Source organism: Myxine glutinosa, unplaced genomic scaffold (assembly GCF_964187855.1).
Source record: "Myxine glutinosa unplaced genomic scaffold, kmMyxGlut1.1 SCAFFOLD_1138, whole genome shotgun sequence".
Lineage (NCBI taxonomy): Eukaryota > Metazoa > Chordata > Myxini > Myxiniformes > Myxinidae > Myxine > Myxine glutinosa.
This window is the reverse complement of record NW_027617233.1, coordinates 53,058-72,403: the sequence shown is the minus strand read 5'-3', so window position 1 is coordinate 72,403 and position 19,346 is coordinate 53,058. Positions and strand designations below refer to the sequence as shown.

The 19,346-nt window shown below is 50.7% G+C and overlaps 1 long non-coding RNA gene across 1 annotated transcript in view; it reads right to left on the bottom strand.

Annotated features, from left to right (window-relative positions):
- LOC144889148 (uncharacterized) overlaps nucleotides 1-18,237 on the bottom strand; it is a 75,603-nt gene extending 57,366 nt beyond the window's left edge. The window contains exon 1 of the long non-coding RNA XR_013621618.1: nucleotides 17,992-18,237. This is a non-coding gene — a long non-coding RNA (uncharacterized LOC144889148). The remainder of the gene's footprint in view (nucleotides 1-17,991) is intronic.
- Nucleotides 18,238-19,346: the final 1,109 nt, after the last annotated feature.

Below are 19,346 nucleotides of genomic sequence, written 5' to 3'. Positions count from 1 at the left end.
CCCGCTGCCGACAAGTATGACGCGCTGAAAACGCTCCTCCTCGACGCTTTCGCCCTCTCACCGGCGGCACGCGCACGGCGCCTGCTCGACCTGCCCGAGCTCGGCGACACGCGCCCATCCGAGCGCATGGACTATATGCTCTCGCTGCTCGGTGAGCACTCTCCGGATTTTCTGTTCCGCGAGTTGTTCCTTCGCCAGCTGCCTCACCCGGTACGCCTCGCCCTGGCTGGCACGTCGATCACCGATCCCCGCGCCCTCGCCAGGGAAGCCGATAAGATCTCCTCGGCGGGCCAACACATCGGCGCGGCTACCTGGAGCCTGCCGCCGTCCGAGGCGACGCCCACGACGCCCGAGCGCCCTGCGCGGTTGGAGGCCGAACTGCCGGTGAAACTGGCGGCCGCCACGCCGCACCGACCGCTTCCGACACGACGGCCGGGGCCTCCACCTGACCAGGCGTGGTGTTATTACCACGCTAGGTTCGGACACAAGGCTCGGACGTGCCGACCCCCGTGCACTTTCGGCAAGTCGGGAAACGGCCGGGCCGGCGTTCATTCCCAGCCATGAGCGCCGGCCACTCGGGCAACTTGCTTTTTATTCGGGACAAAGCGTCCGGGCGGCGTTTCCTTTGTGACACCGGCGCCCAACTGAGCGTCATACCCGCCTCCGAGCAGGACAGGCGGGACGCCGTTTGCGGCCCCTCTTTGGTCGCTGCTAATGGCTCGGCCATATGCACTTTCGGCCCGCGCAACGTCACCCTCTGCTTCGGCAGCCAGCGCTTTCAGTGGACCTTTGTGACCGCCTGCGTCCCTATGGCTTTGCTGGGCGCCGACTTCCTCTGCGCGCACGGGCTGCTGGTCGACGTCAAACGTCGTCGCCTTGTCAACGCCGAGACCTTCAGCTCCCTGGCGTGCACGATGAGTAGCTCCGCGCCGACCGAACTGGCGTGCGCCCTCCCGACGGCGAACGAGTTCGCTCGCCTGCTCGCGGAATTCCCGGCCCTCACACGGCCGACGTTTTCGGCCGTCGCAGTGCGGCATGGGATCGAGCACCACATACCCACTACGGGCCCGCCGGTCTACGCCAGGGCCCGCCGCCTCGACCCGGCCAAGCTCGCCGTGGCAAAGGCCGAGTTCGACGCGTTGGAGCACCTCGGCATCGTGCGGCGCTCCAATAGCGCGTGGGCCTCACCACTGCACATCGTGCCAAAGCCGGGGGGCGGATGGCGCCCGTGTGGGGACTACCGCCGCCTCAACGACGCTACCACCCCCGACAGGTACCCGATCCCGCACATCCAGGACTTTTCCGCCCGTTTGGCGGGACGGGTCATATTTTCCAAAATTGACCTGATACAGGGATACCACCAGGTACCTGTCCGGGCGGCCGACGTCCCGAAGACGGCCGTCATCACGCCGTTCGGCCTGTTCGAATTTTTGAGGATGCCGTTTGGCCTCAAGAACGCGGCCCAGGCGTTCCAGCGCTTAATGGACGGCGTGCTGCGCGACCTGCCATTTCTTTTCGTCTATCTGGACGACATCCTCGTCGCCAGCACGTCCCGCGCCGAGCACCTCCTCCACCTCCGAACACTGTTCGGTCGCCTCAGCGAGCACGGCTTAATTGTCAACCCGGCCAAATGCCACTTCGGCACGACGACCGTTGACTTTTTCGGCCACCGCATCACCAAGACCGGGGCCGTGCCGCTGCCGACCAAGGTCGAGGCCATCACCACGTTCCCGCGTCCCTGTTCCATCAAGGCCCTACAAGAGTTCCTCGGCATGGTGAATTTTTATCACCGATTCGTGCCCCGCGCTGCTCAGCTCATGCGGCCCCTTTACGAGGCCCTCCGGGGCAAGCCGGCCAAGCATGACATTGTTTGGTCCGCGGCCATGGACACGGCCTTCGCGAGCGCAAAACGGGCCCTCGCCGACGCAACGCTGCTGGCTCACCCGGTGCTCAACGCGCCCATCGCCCTCACTACGGACGCCTCCAACTACGCGGTGGATGCCGTCCATGAACAATGGGTGGACGGGGTTTGCCAGCCACTCGCTTTTTTCAGCCGGCAGCTCCGGCCGAACGAGTTAAAATACAGCACGTTCGACCGCGAGCTGCTCGGTCTATTCCTGGCCGTTCGCCATTTCCGACACCTCCTGGAGGGCCGCCCGTTCACGGCTTTCGTCGACCACAAGCCGTTGGTCTACGCAATGGCCAAAGTCACGGAGCCGTGGTCGGCCCGCCAGCAGCGCCACCTCTCCGCCGTGTCGGAATTCACCACGGACATCCGGCACGTCGCCGGCAAAGACAACGCTGTGGCCGACTGTCTTTCTCGGGCCAGCGCGAACGCGGTCCACCTCGGCGTGGACTTCGCGCTCATGGCGGCCGACCAGACCACCGACACCTCAGTGCAGGCCCTCCGGGCGGCGGACACGGGCCTCCGCCTGGCCGACATCCCCTTCGCGGGCACCGTCCTGCTCTGCGACGTCTCCCAGGGCCAGCCTCGCCCCATCGTGCCCGTTTCCTGGCAGCGCCGCATCTTCGCCTCCATCCACGGCCTTTCTCACCCGGGCCGGAAAGCTTCTCAGAAGCTGGTGTCGGCGCGTTTCGTCTGGCACGGCCTTCGACGGAACGTCCGCGACTGGGCCAACGCCTGCACGGCCTGCCAGCGGGCCAAGGTCCACCGCCACACCCAGGCCCCGCTGGCACCTTTCACCGTGCCTGCACGGCGTTTCGACCACGTCCACGTGGACCTGGTGGGTCCCCTGCCCCCATCGCGGGGTTCACCCACCTGCTCACCATGGTGGACAGGACCACCAGGTGGCCGGAGGCCGTGCCCCTCACCTCCACCACCACCGCCGACGTGGCGCAGGCGTTCATCGCCACCTGGGTCGCGCGCTTCGGCGCACCGGCGGACATCTCGTCCGACCGCGGCCCACAGTTCACGTCCGAACTTTGGGGCGCGGTCGCCCGCTCGTTGGGGGTCACGCTGCACCGCACCACGGCCTACCACCCCCTAGCCAACGGGTTGTGCGAGCGGTTTCACCGCTCCATGAAGGCCGCACTCATGGCCGGCCTTCAGGACGACGGTTGGACCGACCGGCTGCCGTGGGTCCTTTTGGGGCTCCGCACGGCCCCCAAGGAGGACCTCCGGGCGTCCGCCGCCGAGCTCGTCTACGGCCAGCCGCTCCGCGTCCCGGGCGAGTTCGTGCCCGACGCTACCAGTCCCTGGTCCGCCGCACACCAGCGCTCGGACCTCCAGGAGGCCGCCCGCCGATTTGCCCCAGTGCCAACGTCCCGCCACGGTGGCCCCCAGTCCTACGTCCCCCTGGCGGTTCGCACAGCGGAGTACGTCTTTGTGCGTCATGACGCGCAACGGGGGCCACTCCGGCCACCGTACGACGGGCCCTTCCGGGTCCTGCGACGGGGCGACAAGTCCTTTGTCGTCGACGTTGGCGCCGGTCGGACCGGATCTCTGTGGACCGCCTCAAACCGGCGCACATGGACGTCGACCGACCACCACGGTTGGCCCTTCCTCCGCGGCGAGGCCGCCCCCCATCCACAGTTCCCCCCGCTCGACCACCCACCACCACGTCGGACCCCTCCCCACGACCCTCCAGGGGTCGCTTCGGCCGGGTCATCCGGACCCCCCTTAAATTGACCCTGCCGGTGCAGGTCGATTCTGGAGGGGCGTGTGTAGCGGTTACCGCTGGATGCACACAATCGCCTTGCACCGGCCAGAACACGGCCAGACGCGCCTCTCCCGGGCATGCCCGGACTCACTGTTCCCGGGCATGCCCGAACCTCCCGGGCACGCCCGGTCTCGTCTTTCCCGGGCATGCCCGCTCTCGCCTTTCCAGGGCTCGCCCAGAGCGTCCGGGCATGCCCGCTATCGCCTTTCCAGGGCTCGCCCAGAGCGTCCGGGCATGCCCGCTATCGCCTTTCCAGGGCTCGCCCAGAGCGTCCGGGCATGCCCGCTATCGCCTTTCCAGGGCTCGCCCATAGCGTCCGGGCATGCCCGATCTCGCCTTTCCAGTGCTTGTCCAGAGCGCCCGGGCACGCCCAGCCTCGACTTGCCAGGCCGCAGCCAAACACGCCCGGGCAGGTCCAGACTCGCCTTTCCAAGGCTCGCCCTTGACACCCGGGCATGCCCGGTATAGCTTTTGCCGGGCAAACTTCCCGACATAAATGTGTATATATATTGCTGCCCGATAAACGGGCTTTTGTCAGAATACCTGAGCTGTTTTGTTTTAATAAAGCAACTCGGACGAATTCCGTCTTTGGTCGCGTCACTTCTTTCGACTCGCGTTGGAGCACAGCTCCCTCAATATCAACGTTAAATAAATAAATAATGAAAATAAATAAATAAATACTTTTTCTTTTCCTATATCCTTTTTAGAGGAATTCCGATGAGAGATCATTACTCCTAATGGGATTCTGGAGGATGAAAACACAAGAAATCCAGACTCCTAAGTCTGAGGCACACTTACTCAAAGGTGGCCAAGGGGTTTTGACCTTTTGTGTCACGTGAAGTTCTAATGGGGGTTCTACATCTTGAAACCATACTTATTCGTCGATAAATATGGGTAAAATAAATATGGGGGATAAGGTTCACCTCGTCACCAATGATGTAACCATTCGCCCACCTGTGTAGACGCATTCGCCGTCCATACATTAACAGTGCCCCCCACCACCCGCTTTTGCAAGCCTATTGTATTTGCAACAATCAGGGTGACCGATAAAGTCAGCCTGGTGAGGCAGGAGAAATAAAAAGGAGAAATTACAGGCGGACCTCGCAGGAAGCGTCAGCCGTTCATCTCGGCCTAATAGCAAAGATATGATTTCAAGATCGATACCCAAGATCATTTATACATCTTTTACTTTTGTCACGAAGGATAGGCAAAGCGGACCGGAGAATGGAATCTATTGAAGTGAAAGAAAAGTCAGTCTGCGCACGCTCCGCTTACCTTGGCATTTGGAACTTTCACGTTGCGATGCAATCTAACGACAGCAAGGGTGTGCGCATTGGCTCTGCGGGTGCATCCTTCATGCCTTATTCAGCTGGTGGAACACTCAACCTAACTGGGTGGCAAATGCCCTCGACGTGCACTCAAAGAGCACTTTGGTGCCGTTCTACGGACACTCAAAATGAAAAACACAGTCATTTTTGCATGGAATGTTCAACAGGAGTCCTTGAGACACTCCATGAGCAATCCGAGAACACTCCACTGGTGCGTTCGCCAAGCCGATCCCGCTTACGAAGTGTAGAGTGCTCAGATTTGCATGCGACAATGTCACCTTGGCGGGTGCAATGAAAGGGCGATTGAACCGCAATGATCGAGGATACAGAAGAGTCTCTCCAAAAAAAAATCTTGCCAGAACCTGATTGGTCAGGTGTCGCTCCCTGTTACATAATATATAAATCGGTACTTTTATAGAACATTTATGAGCTGGCAGGATATACCTCTGACATGTATAGCCTGGGATTGAATTTCAACTCAGCTACTTAATAAACTTCCATCCTGTTGTTTCACCTGTGGGGTTTCACATTAACCAATTTTGATTTCCCATCGGTTCATATGGGAAATCAATGTTTGTGCCATCCCTTGGATGGATGTTAAGGCGGATGTTCCACCTGTTAGCATCAGTTTGTGGACTTAAAAGATCCCACGCTATTTTTCAGAAATAGTGGCTTAGCGATCGTCGGAACCCTGAAATACAGTGCCTCCAGAAAGTATTCACACCCCTTGCCTTTTTCCACATTTTATTAGCTTACATCCTGAATTTAAAATGGACTAAGTTGAGATTTTTTTTGTCACTGATCTACACATAATAACACCCCATTAATGTCAAGGTGATAATGCCCCAAAAATAATACCCCTTAGCTCTTTCCCGAGCCTCGATCTTGTATACACAAAAAAAAGAAAAAAAGTGGATTTGTTTCATTGTTTTTTTACAAAATAATTAAAAATGAAATGCAGAAATATCTAATTTACACAAGTAATCAACCCCCTGAGTCAATACTTCATAGAAGCGCCTTTGCATCAATTACAGCTTTGAGTCTTCTTCGCTTGGAGAGTCTATTAGCTTTGCACATCTTGGCTTGGAGAGTTTCTCCCATTTTTCCTTGCAGATTTGCTCAAGCTCTGTCAAGTTGGATGAGGAGCGTCGGTGAACAGCAATCTTCCAATATGTCCACAGATTCAAAATGGGGTTCAGGTCTGGGCTTTGGCTGGGCCACTCAAGGACTTTGACCCTCTTGTTCTGAAGCCATTCCAGTGTTGCTTTGACTGTATGCTTGGGGTCATTGTCCTGTTGGAGCATATGCAAAAGACAATTTGTCTTTTGACTTTTGCATTCTGAAGCAGGTCTTCCTCAAGGATTTGCCTGCATTTGGCTCCATTCATTGCTCCCTCTATCCTTACAAGCCTCACAGTTCCTGCTGCTGAAAAGCATCCCCATAGCATGATGTTGCCACCATCATGTTTCACGGCGGGATAGTGTTTAATGGGTGATGAACTGTGTTCAGTTTCTTCAGAACGTAGCGCTTTGCATTCAGGCCAAAGAGTTCAATTTTTGTCTCATTAGACTAGAGAATATTTTGCCTCATGCTCTCAGATTATTTCACGTGCCTTTTGCAAACTCCAGGTGTGCTGACATTTGCCTTTTTTCTCAGGAGTGGCTTCCGTCTGGCCACTCTCCCATAAAGCTTAGATTTGTGAAGTGCTGCAAAGACTGTTGTCCTTCCGTCAGGATCTCCCATCTCAGCCAAGGAACTCTGTAGCGCTATCAGTGGGCAATGGGTTCTTTGTCACCTCCCTGACCAAGATCCTTCTTGTCCAGTTGCTCAGTTTGCTTAGATTGGCTCAGGTTGGTTTGGTCGGATGGCCAGCTCGAGGAAGAGTCTGGGTAGTTCCATGCTCTATCCATTTCCTAATGCTGGAGCTCACTGTGCTCTTGGGAACCTTCAACACTCTAGAATTTGATGTATACTCTTCCCCAGATCTATTCCTCCTCACAATTCTATTTTGGGAGTTATATGGACAGTTCCTTGGACTTCGTGGTAGAGTTTCTGCTATGACATGCATTGTCAACTGTGCGACCTTATATAGAAATGTGTGTTTCTTTCTAAATCATGTCCAATCAATTGCATTGGCCACTGGTGGACTCCAATCAAGTTGTAGATGATCAAAGGAAATTGGATGCACCTGAGCTCAATTTGGAGTGTCATAGCAAAGGGGGTTGAATACTAATTGACTAAAGACATTTCAGCTTTTCATTTTTGCTTAATTGTAAAAAAATTCAAAACAAATTCCACTTTGACATTGTGGTGTATTATGTGTAGATCAGTGACAAAAAATCTCAATTTAAACCATTTTAAATTCAGGCTGTAACACAAGAAAATGTTTTTTAAAAGTCAAGGGGTGTGAATACTTTCTGATGGCACTGTATGACAAATTCCTGCCACCTTCAGTCAAATGTCAGGGCCTGGACAGCCGAGTCATGAATGAGTTCAGTAACAAAAAGAAAAACACACAGGTGTTTGCTGGGTCCAGATGGGAACCAACGAGGGGGAATAATTGAGGGTGTTAAAGAAGGAGTAGAATTGTAAAACATTTACGGAGGAGGCCAAATTCTATGGTGCCAAAAAAACCGCTGTGGTCCTTCTGTCCTCAATAAGCAAAATGTCACACTAAGCTCACGTCAGAGGACAGTCTGGTTTGCCTTCCGTGGCTCTCATTTATAGATCAGTCATGCCATGATGAGTGCTTACAATCCCCATCAACATGCATCATATCCCTCCACTTGTCATGATGAAGAAGATGGCAATTGACAGCCACTTGGGTAAGTCTTGGCTCAAATTCCAGGTGAAATATAAAATATCTTACCTTTGTATCAGCAATGAGTCCACACCATGATTGATGGTATCATTAATATCTTCAAGCGAATACGAATTTTGCTGATATAAACCAAGCCTTGTGTACGATATACAATGAAAATTATTGTTAGTGAAATTAATGAATTAAAGGAAGGACGAACAAAGTTTCATACACATAAAAAATAGGTATTTGCGAAAGATTGTTTTCATTACTGAAAGATTTATGTGTGCTTTTTGGGAAAAGGAAGATAAACTGGTGGGAGGGGGCTATGGGACAGGTTAATGGGGGTAATGGAGTGTGGGAGGTTTGGGGAGAGGGGGAAAATAAACCTTGGAGAAGATAGGAACGGAACAAGGGGAATGAAGGGAAGGATATAAAAAAAAAAAATTCACCCAAATTTGCGTATGTATTAAATAGACAGTGCATATCCATGCGTTATCAACAGGACTCATCAAAGTAATTTCCCGAAAAAGTCTTGACGTCAAGAGAATACCAAGAAAAAAACCCTCCTGGCTGCACGTGCACAATGTGCTTTCAAAGTTTGTGCACAACTACACCTCCGTGGCAGGGAAGCACGTACGTCACACTAGCTACCTAGCAACGTGACCGATAAAACCAAAAACCTGCAAGTGTTTGGTTCGATTAACCAAAACAAGAAACGCTCAGCGAAGGCAACATTTATACAATCATATCATATGTTAAAGGCATTTCCTCTCTGAAGTCAGCAAACCCACAAACAACGACGAGATCGCGTGGATTGAACACGAACCTCACAGCACGCACTCCATCGGGGATGGTTATTCAATGGCTTCTTTATTCTGCGTTTTGTTTTTTAAGTGATGGAAGGCTCCTGCAGGACAAGGACATTCGGAGACAACAGTGTGCTTTCGTGGGATCGACATTGGCAGACATTAGGCAAAGGAACATGGGCATGTGGGATTCCAAACTGGGATCTTAATATTGTGGGCAATTTGCCGGGATGCGAATGGGGACATGGGCATGTGGGATTCCAAACTGGGATCTTAATGTTGTGGGCAATTTGCCGGGATGCGAATGGGAACATGGGTATGTGGGATTCCAAACTGGGATCTCAATGTTGTGGGCAATTTGCCTGGATGCGAATGGGAACATGGGCATGTGGGATTCCAAACTGGGATCTTAATATTGTGGGCAATTTGCCGGGATGCGAATGGGGACATGGGCATGTGGGATTCCAAACTGGGATCATAATGTTGTGGGCAATTTGCCGGGATGCGAATGGGAACATGGGTATGTGGGATTCCAAACTGGGATCTCAATGTTGTGGGCAATTTGCCGGGATGCGAATGGGAACATGGGTATGTGGGATTCCAAACTGGGCTCTCAATGTTGTGGGCAATTTGCCTGGATGCGAATGGGAACATGGATATGTGGGATTCCAAACTGGGATCTCAATGTTGTGGGCAATTTGCCGAGATGCGAATGGGAACATGGGTATGTGGGATTCCAAACTGGGATCTCAATGTTGTGGGCAATTTGCCTGGATGCGAATGGGAACGTGGGTATGTGGGATTCCAAACTGGGATCTCAATGTTGTGGGCAATTTGCCTGGATGCGAATGGGAACATGGGTATGTGGGATTCCAAACTGGGCTCTCAATGTTGTGGGCAATTTGCCTGGATGCGAATGGGAACATGGGTATGTGGGATTCCAAACTGGGATCTTAATGTTGTGGGCAATTTGCCGAGATGCGAATGGGAACGTGGGTATGTGGGATTCCAAACTGGGATCTTAATGTTGTGGGCAATTTGCCTGGATGCGAATGGGAACATGGGTATGTAGGATTCCAAACTGGAATCTTAATGTTGTGGGCAATTTGCCTGGATGCGAATGGGAACATGGGGATGTGGGATCCCAAACTGGGATCTCAATGTTATGGGCAATTTGCCTGGATGCGAATGGGAACATGGGTATGTGGGATTCCAAACTGGGATCTCAATGTTGTGGGCAATTTGCCTGGATGCGAATGGGAACATGGGTATGTGGGATTCCAAACTGGGATCTTAATGTTGTGGGCAATTTGCCTGGATGCGAATGGGAACATGGGTATGTGGGATTCCAAACTGGGATCTCAATGTTGTGGGCAATTTGCCTGGATGCGAATGGGAACATGGGTATGTGGGATTCCCAACTGGGATCTCAATGTTGTGGGCAATTTGCCTGGATGCGAATGGGAACATGGGTATGTGGGATTCCCAACTGGGATCTCAATGTTGTGGGCAATTTGCCTGGATGCGAATGGGAACATGGGTATGTGGGATTCCAAACTGGGATCTCAATGTTGTGGGCAATTTGCCTGGATGCGAATGGGAACATGGGTATGTGGGATTCGAAACTGGGATCTCAATGTTGTGGGCAATTTGCCTGGATGCGAATGGGAACATGAGTATATGGGATTCCAAACTGGGATCTCAATGTTGTGGGCAATTTGCCGGGATGCGAATGGGAACATGGGTATGTGGGATTCCAAACTGGGATCTCAATGTTGTGGGCAATTTGCCGGGATGCGAATGGGAACATGGGTATGTGGGATTCCAAACTGGGATCTCAATGTTGTGGGCAATTTGCCGAGATGCGAATGGGAACATGGGTATGTGGTATTCCAAACTGGGATCTCAATGTTGTGGGCAATTTGCCTGGATGCGAATGGGAACATGGGTATGTGGGATTCCAAACTGGGATCTTAATGTTGTGGGCAATTTGCCTGGATGCGAATGGGAACATGGGTATGTGGGATTCCAAACTGGGATCTTAATGTTGTGGGCAATTTGCCTGGATGCGAATGGGAACATGGGTATGTGGGATTCCCAACTGGGATCTCAATGTTGTGGGCAATTTGCCTGGATGCGAATGGGAACATGGGTATGTGGGATTCCCAACTGGGATCTCAATGTTGTGGGCAATTTGCCTGGATGCGAATGGGAACATGGGTATGTGGGATTCCAAACTGGGATCTCAATGTTGTGGGCAATTTGCCTGGATGCGAATGGGAACATGGGTATGTGGGATTCGAAACTGGGATCTCAATGTTGTGGGCAATTTGCCTGGATGCGAATGGGAACATGAGTATATGGGATTCCAAACTGGGATCTCAATGTTGTGGGCAATTTGCCAGGATGCGAATGGGAACATGGGTATGTGGGATTCCAAACTGGGATCTCAATGTTGTGGGCAATTTGCCGAGATGCGAATGGGAACATGGGTATGTGGGATTCCAAACTGGGATCTCTATGTTGTGGGCAATTTGCCTGGATGCGAATGGGAACATGGGTATGTGGGATTCCAAACTGGGATCTTAATGTTGTGGGCAATTTGCCTGGATGCGAATGGGAACATGGAGATGTGGGATCCCAAACTGGGATCTCAATGTTGTGGGCAATTTGCCTGGATGCGAATGGGAACATGGGTATGTGGGATTCCAAACTGGGATCTCAATGTTGTGGGCAATTTGCCTGGATGCGAATGGGAACATGGGTATGTGGGATTCGAAACTGGGATCTCAATGTTGTGGGCAATTTGCCTGGATGCGAATGGGAACATGAGTATATGGGATTCCAAACTGGGATCTCAATGTTGTGGGCAATTTGCCGGGATGCGAATGGGAACATGGGTGTGTGGGATTCGAAACTGGGATCTCAATGTTGTGGGCAATTTGCCTGGATGCGAATGGGAACATGAGTATATGGGATTCCAAACTGGGATCTCAATGTTGTGGGCAATTTGCCGGGATGCGAATGGGAACATGAGTACATGGGATTCCAAACTGGGATCTCAATGTTGTGGGCAATTTGCCGGGATGCGAATAGGAACATGGATGTGTGGGATTCCAAACTGGGATCTCAATGTTGTGGGCAATTTACCTGGATGCGAATGGGAACGTGGGTGTGTGGGATTCCAAACTGGGATCTCAATGTTGTGGGCAATTTGCCTAGATACGAATGGGAACATGGGTATGTGGGATTCCAAACTGGGGTCTCAATGTTGTGGGCAATTTGCCGGGATGCGAATGGGAACATGGGTATGTGGGATTCCAAACTGGGATCTCAATGTTGTGGGCAATTTGCCGGATGCGAATGGGCACATGGGTATGTGGGATTCCAAAATGGATCTCAATGTTGTGGGCAATTTGCCTGGATGCGAATGGGAACGTGGGTATGTGGGATTCCAAACTGGGCTTGCAATGTTATGGACAATTTGCCTGGATGCGAATGCAAACATGGGTATGTGGGATTCCAAACTGGGATCTCAATGTTGTGGGCAATTTGCCTGGATGCGAATGGGAACATGGGTATGTGGGATTCCAAACTGGGATCTCAATGTTGTGGGCAATTTGCCTGGATTCGAATGGGAGCATGGGTATATGGGATTCCCAACTGGGATCTCAATGTTGTGGGCAATTTGCCGGGATGCGAATGCAAACATGGGTATGTGGGATTCCAAACTGGGATCTCGATGTTGTGGGCAATTTGCCTGGATGCGAATGGGAACATGGGTATGTGGGATTCGAAACTGGGATCTCAATGTTGTGGGCAATTTGCCGGGATGCGAATGGGAACATGGGTATGTGGGATTCGAAACTGGGATCTCAATGTTGTGGGCAATTTGCCTGGATGCGAATGGGAACATGGGTATGTGGGATTCCAAACTGGGGTCTCAATGTTGTGGGCAATTTGCCGGGATGCGAATGGGAACATGGGTATGTGGGATTCCAAACTGGGATCTCAATGTTGTGGGCAATTTGCCTCGATGCGAATGGGAACATGGGTATGTGGGATTCCAAACTGGGATCTCAATGTTGTGGGCAATTTGCCTCGATGCGAATGGGAACATGGGTATGTGGGATTCCAAACTGGGGTCTCAATGTTGTGGGCAATTTGCCTGGATGCGAATGGGAACATGGGTATGTGGGATTCCAAACTGGGATCTCAATGCTGTGGGCAATTTGCCTGGATTCGAATGGGAGCATGGGTATGTGGGATTCCAAACTGGGATCTCAATGTTGTGGGCAATTTGCCTGGATGCGAATGGGAGCATGGGTATGTGGGATTCCAAACTGGGATCTCAATGTTGTGGGCAATTTGCCGGGATGCGAATGCAAACATGGGTATGTGGGATTCCAAACTGGGGTCTCAATGTTGTGGGCAATTTGCCTGGATGCGAATGGGAACATGGGTATGTGGGATTCCAAACTGGGATCTCAATGCTGTGGGCAATTTGCCTGGATGCGAATGGGAACATGGGTATGTGGGATTCCAAACTGGGATCTCAATGCTGTGGGCAATTTGCCTGTATTCGAATGGGAGCATGGGTATGTGGGATTCCAAACTGGGATCTCAATGTTGTGGGCAATTTGCCTGGATGCGAATGGGAGCATGGGTATGTGGGATTCCAAACTGGGATCTCAATGTTGTGGGCAATTTGCCGGGATGCGAATGCAAACATGGGTATGTGGGATTCCAAACTGGGATCTCAATGTTGTGGGCAATTTGCCGGGATGCGAATGGGAACATGGGTATGTGGGATTACAAACTGGGATCTCAATGTTGTGGGCAATTTGCCGGGATGCGAATGCAAACATGGGTATGTGGGATTCCAAACTGGGATCTCAATGTTGTGGGCAATTTGCCTGGATGCGAATGGGAACATGGGTATGTGGGATTCCAAACTGGGATCTCAATGTTGTGGGCAATTTGCCGGGATGCGAATGGGAACGTGGGTATGTGGGATTCCAAACTGGGATCTCAATGTTGTGGGCAATTTGCCAGGATGCGAATGCAAACATGGGTATGTGGGATTCCAAACTGGGATCTCAATGTTGTGGGCAATTTGCCTGGATGCGAATGCAAACATGGGTATGTGGGATTCCAAACTGGGATCTCAATGTTGTGGGCAATTTGCCAGGATGCGAATGCAAACATGGGTATGTGGGATTCCAAACTGGGATCTCAATGTTGTGGGCAATTTGCCTGGATGCGAATGGGAACATGGGTATGTGGGATTCCAAACTGGGATCTCAATGTTGTGGGCAATTTGCCGGGATGCGAATGGGAACGTGGGTATGTGGGATTCCAAACTGGGATCTCAATGTTGTGGGCAATTTGCCGGGATGCGAATGGGAACATGGGTATGTGGGATTCCAAATTGGGATCTCAATGTTGTGGGCAATTTGCCTGGATGCGAATACAAACATACCAGCAGGTCGTGAGGATTTATAAAATTCTCTATTGTATTGTGTCTATGTTCATATAATACATATGCTGCAGTTTTCTGTGCCTCCTACGCCTGCTGACCACACATATGTACGTGTATATAACTGAACACAGTTATACGCCTTGCCTCATGTATACCTGCACACACGCACACACTCTGTACATATGTATACCAAGGGAGAGATAACCTTGGACAACTTTTTTCCCAATAAATGCCAACTGCGATATCGCCATGATGCAGGTAAAGCAGCAACCACACAATATACAATGGTCTATGTCTATGCCGTGTGTCCATCACAAGCAGGCAACAACTGCGCAAGCATCCCGATGTCGAGCCCTTCCTCTATAAACACAAGGGTGTGAATCCGTGAAAACAAAACAGCAGATGCACAGGAAGTGTCGCAAGTGTGAGTTCCTCACCGCCCCCCTCCACCCCCCCCCACCCCCCACACCTCAGCCCCTAACTCTCCGCCCCCCCCCCCCACCTCAGCCCCTAACTCTCCCGCCCCCCCCACCCCCTCACCCATATAGGTTCAGATGGGAATACTAGCATAGGTTGGCCAACAATATGGGTTAAGATGGGAATACGAGCATAGGTTAGCCAATTATATGTGTTCAGATGGTAATACTGGCATAGGTTAGCCAACAATGTGGGTTAAGATGGGAATACGAGCATAAGTTCAGATGGGAATACGAGCATAGGTTAGCCAACAATATGGGTTAAGATGGGAATACGAGCATAGGTTAGCCAATTATATGGGTTCAGATGGGAATAGTGGCATAGGTTAGCCAACAATATGGGTTAAGATGGGAATACGAGCATAGGTTAGCCAACAATATGGGTTAAGATGGGCATACGAGCATAGGTTAGCCAATTATATGTGTTCAGATGGTAATACTGGCATAGGTTAGCCAACAATGTGGGTTAAGATGGGAATACGAGCATAAGTTCAGATGGGAATACTAGCATAGGTTAGCCAACGATATGGGTTAAGATGGGAATACTAGCGTAGGTTAGCCAACGATATGGGTTAAGATGGGAATACTAGCATAGGTTAGCCAATTATATGGGTTCAGATGGGAATAGTGGCATAGGTTAGCCAACAATATGGGTTAAGATGGGAATACGAGCATAGGTTAGCCAACAATATGGGCTAAGATGGGAATACGAGCATAGGTTAGCCAATTATATGTGTTCAGATGGTAATACTGGCATACGTTAGCCAACAATGTGGGTTAAGATGGGAATACGAGCATAAGTTCAGATGGGAATACGAGCATAGGTTCGCCAACAATATGGGTTAAGATGGGAATACGAGCATAGGTTAGCCAATTATATGCGTTCAGATGGGAATAGTGGCATAGGTTAGCCAACAATATGGGTTAAGATGGGAATACGAGCATAGGTTAGCCAACAATATGGGTTAAGATGGGCATACGAGCATAGGTTAGCCAATTATATGTGTTCAGATGGTAATACTGGCATAGGTTAGCCAACAATGTGGGTTAAGATGGGAATACGAGCATAAGTTCAGATGGGAATACTAGCATAGGTTAGCCAACGATATGGGTTAAGATGGGAATACTAGCATAGGTTAGCCAATTATATGGGTTCAGATGGGAATAGTGGCATAGGTTAGCCAACAATATGGGTTAAGATGGGAATACGAGCATAGGTTAGCCAATTATATGTGTTCAGATGGTAATACTGGCATAGGTTAGCCAACAATATGGGTTAAGATGGGATTACGAGCATAGGTTAGCCAATTATATGTGTTCAGATGGTAATACTGGCATAGGTTAGCCAACCATGTGGGTTAAGATGGGAATACGAGCATAAGTTCAGATGGGAATACGAGCATAGGTTAGCCAACAATATGGGTTAAGATGGGAATACTAGCATAGGTTAGCCAACAATATGGGTTAAGATGGGAATACGAGCATAGGTTAGCCAATTATATGTGTTCAGATGGGAATACTGGCATAGGTTAGCCAATAATATGGGTTAAGATGGGAATACTAGCATAGGTTAGCCAACAATATGGGTTAAGATGGGAATACGAGCATAGGTTAGCCAATTATATGTGTTCAGATGGGAATACTGGCATAGGTTAGCCAATAATATGGGTTAAGATGGGAATACGAGCATAGGTTAGCCAATTATATGTGTTCAGATGGTAATACTGGCATAGGTTAGCCAATAATATGGGTTAAGATGGGAATACGAGCATAAGTTCAGATGGGAATACGAGCATAGGTTAGCCAACAATATGGGTTAAGATGGGAATACTAGCATAGGTTAGCCAAAAGTGTGGGTTCAGATGGGTCCAGATGGTAACAGGAGCAGAAGTTAGCCAATCAGGTGAGCACCTGGGTTCAGATGGGAATGATAGCAGGGGTTAGCTAGCCAAACGAGTGCATGGGCGCTTTGAATGAAGGTCCATGTGAGGAACACCCCCAAAGTAAACACAACCCCTATGTGGTGATACCTTTATGCAATCTCAGATGGCATGTGTGCTCTTGGATGTATTTGAAACTAAAAACATGCAGTAAATAGGTTTTCTTGATCAGATTTGGTTTGCTTTGAAACAATGAAAGGAGCCGTCCATGGTAAAGGAAATAAAATCCAAGTCACTCCTGAGAAAGACCGCTTGGTGTTGGCTTAGCGGTTAGGGTGCCGGCTTGGGATCCTCGGATCCAGGGTTCGAATCCCGGTCGATCGCTGAATTAACGCCAGGGGGGTTTACTCAGCCTGTCATCCTTCCGAGGTCGGCAAATCGAGTACCAGCTCACTGGTAATTCCCTGTGTGTCGCAAGAGGCGACTAACAGGGTTGGTGGCAGGAAAACATTGCTTCAAAAAGGGGACAATGGTGCCCGAAAAAGGCCAACCCCTGCTCTGCGGGGAAAATGGCCTCTAAAGGTGGTTCACTCCTGAGAGAGAGAGAGAGTCCTAATTACAAGGGTCTAAGTTATAGTTACGCTAACCTGACTGCTCGAATCCGCTAAAAATTGGCCATAATCGGGAAGTTGTGACGTCTGCCTCTGGCCACAATGCCAAGGGCGCAGTCAGTGCAACACATGTTTAAGCAAAGCAGGCAATATAAATGCGTGGGGAAGGTTGTATTTCAGATTTGTTCATATATTGGGAAGCAATGCCGTGACGCGCACGGGTAACCAAGAAGAGATGCAAATTGCAATTCCTGGCAAAACGAGCCCGAGGTGAGCAGGAGCGGTCTGCAGGTGTGCTGTGATACGTGCAACGGTGTAAGTGCAATCTGTTCCGAGCGGAACACAATGAAACAAAGTGGTGGAAAGTGAGAGCTTGGAAGGGGGAAAAGGGGCGGCATTTGGGTACGGGGAAGGAGGGGTGTTCACAGTGCTCGCACTGCAGTGTTAAGTTTCAAAAAACTACTCGAGGAACAAAAGAGGTTAAACCACTCCGTCATTAATAACCCTCCTTTCCACCTGCACAACATTTGACCGATGATCCGGTCGAACATCCTGAGAGCACTTTACACATTCCCGCCAAAGCTATACTTCAATCCATGACTGCACGGCCATGAAAGCTCTGTTTCAACCTCTCGGGCACACACTCCTCTCGTTCTCCTTACACCGTCGATCATAAAAGAGGGGAAACGGCTGGGTACCCACTAGCATCCCGCTCTGACAACCACCACCTCCTCCTCCCTTACCCCCAATAACAGGAGCATGCCAGGTGATCCTGTACAACGAACACGCAGGGGATCCGGTCGCCGACCCCCTGACCCCAGGTATATTATCGACCTTTCTAGACAGGGGCTATTATCACCCACCGCGCTCACGTTATCTCATCGTCCCGCTGCACCTGCACTTTCTCTCGCACTCTCCCTCTTACCTTTCTTGGTCCTTGTTCGCCCTTTGTTCCTGCGTTGGCGTCCGTAGATGAACGGTCCGTAGTACGTATGTTTGCTCGAGTTCCTGCGGATGAGCGGCATCACGTTACTCCCGATGATCGTCCTCGATCAATCACTTATATCGATTGCAGAATCGTCGAGAGCGCCAATGTGTTCCAGGATCTGGGCACCCCCTCGAGCCCGCCCCTCCAACGACGACTGCAGGGAATTCCTTCTTTCTTTCCTTCGACCCTTTAGACAACCCCCCACCTCCTCCAGAAAGGCACGAGCGCGTGTTTGTTTTTGACGGAATCCCTGTCTTTGTCTTTTTGGAAATGCACTTGAAATAGACACCCGGGAGGAGTCGCTGTTGTTGGGATGTTCAGGAGAAGCGCTGGGAGACGTACGAGAAGGAGTTGGAAGTGGGTCGGGAGAATGGGTGCGCAGGCAGAGTCTCCTCATAAAACACGACGGTAAAACGAGGTTCAAACGCTAAAGATTCCTAAAATTAAGACGGGTCTCCATTCACACGATAAGACGAAGGTTCCCTTTGGCTCGAGAGCCATCTCGGAATCTCCGTCACATGTCCAAAAAAAGCACGGGAAAGGACCACGAGGAATGTTTATTGCTTCTTTTTAATCAAATCTTCACCCACAAAGGAGCGACTACGAGGCGAGGAGTCGCTGCGTCGCAGGGCTCGGTCATGTCCCTTTACGCATTTCGATGTGGGAGGGACGAGGGAAGTAACGCGTAGGGAGAGAGAGAGAGAGAGAGAGAGAGAGAGAGAGAGAGAGAGAGAGAGAGTGTGAGAGTGTGAGAGTGAGAGTGAGAGTGAGAGAGAGAGAGAGAGAGAGAGAGAGAGAGCAAGAGAGAGAAAGATAGCAAGAGAGAGAAAGTGAGAGAGAGTGGGAGAGAGAAAGGAAGAGAGAGAGAGAAAGAGAGAGAGAAAGAAAGAGAGAGAGAGAGAGAAAGAGAGAAAGAGAGAGAGAAAGAGAGAGAGAAAGAGAGAGAGAGAGAGTGAGAGAGAGAAAGAAAGAGAGAGAGATAGAGAGAAAGGAGACAGAGACAGAGACAGAGACAGAGACAGAGACAGACAGAGAGAGAGAGAGAGAGAGAGAGAGAGAGAGAGAGAGAGAGAGAGAGACATAGAGAGTGGGAGTGAGAGTGACAGAGAAAGAGAGAGAGAGCAAGAGGAAATGAGGGAAGGGTGGGGGTAATTGTGACGCACTCAGCGGGGAGTGCAAATGCACTGAACTTGAACGTGCGCCCGTGTGCACGGATTTTCATTTGAAAAAACATGCATCCAAGGGAATCTTGTGACATCATCTTTGTGAATCATGGCAAAGGGGAATGAAGG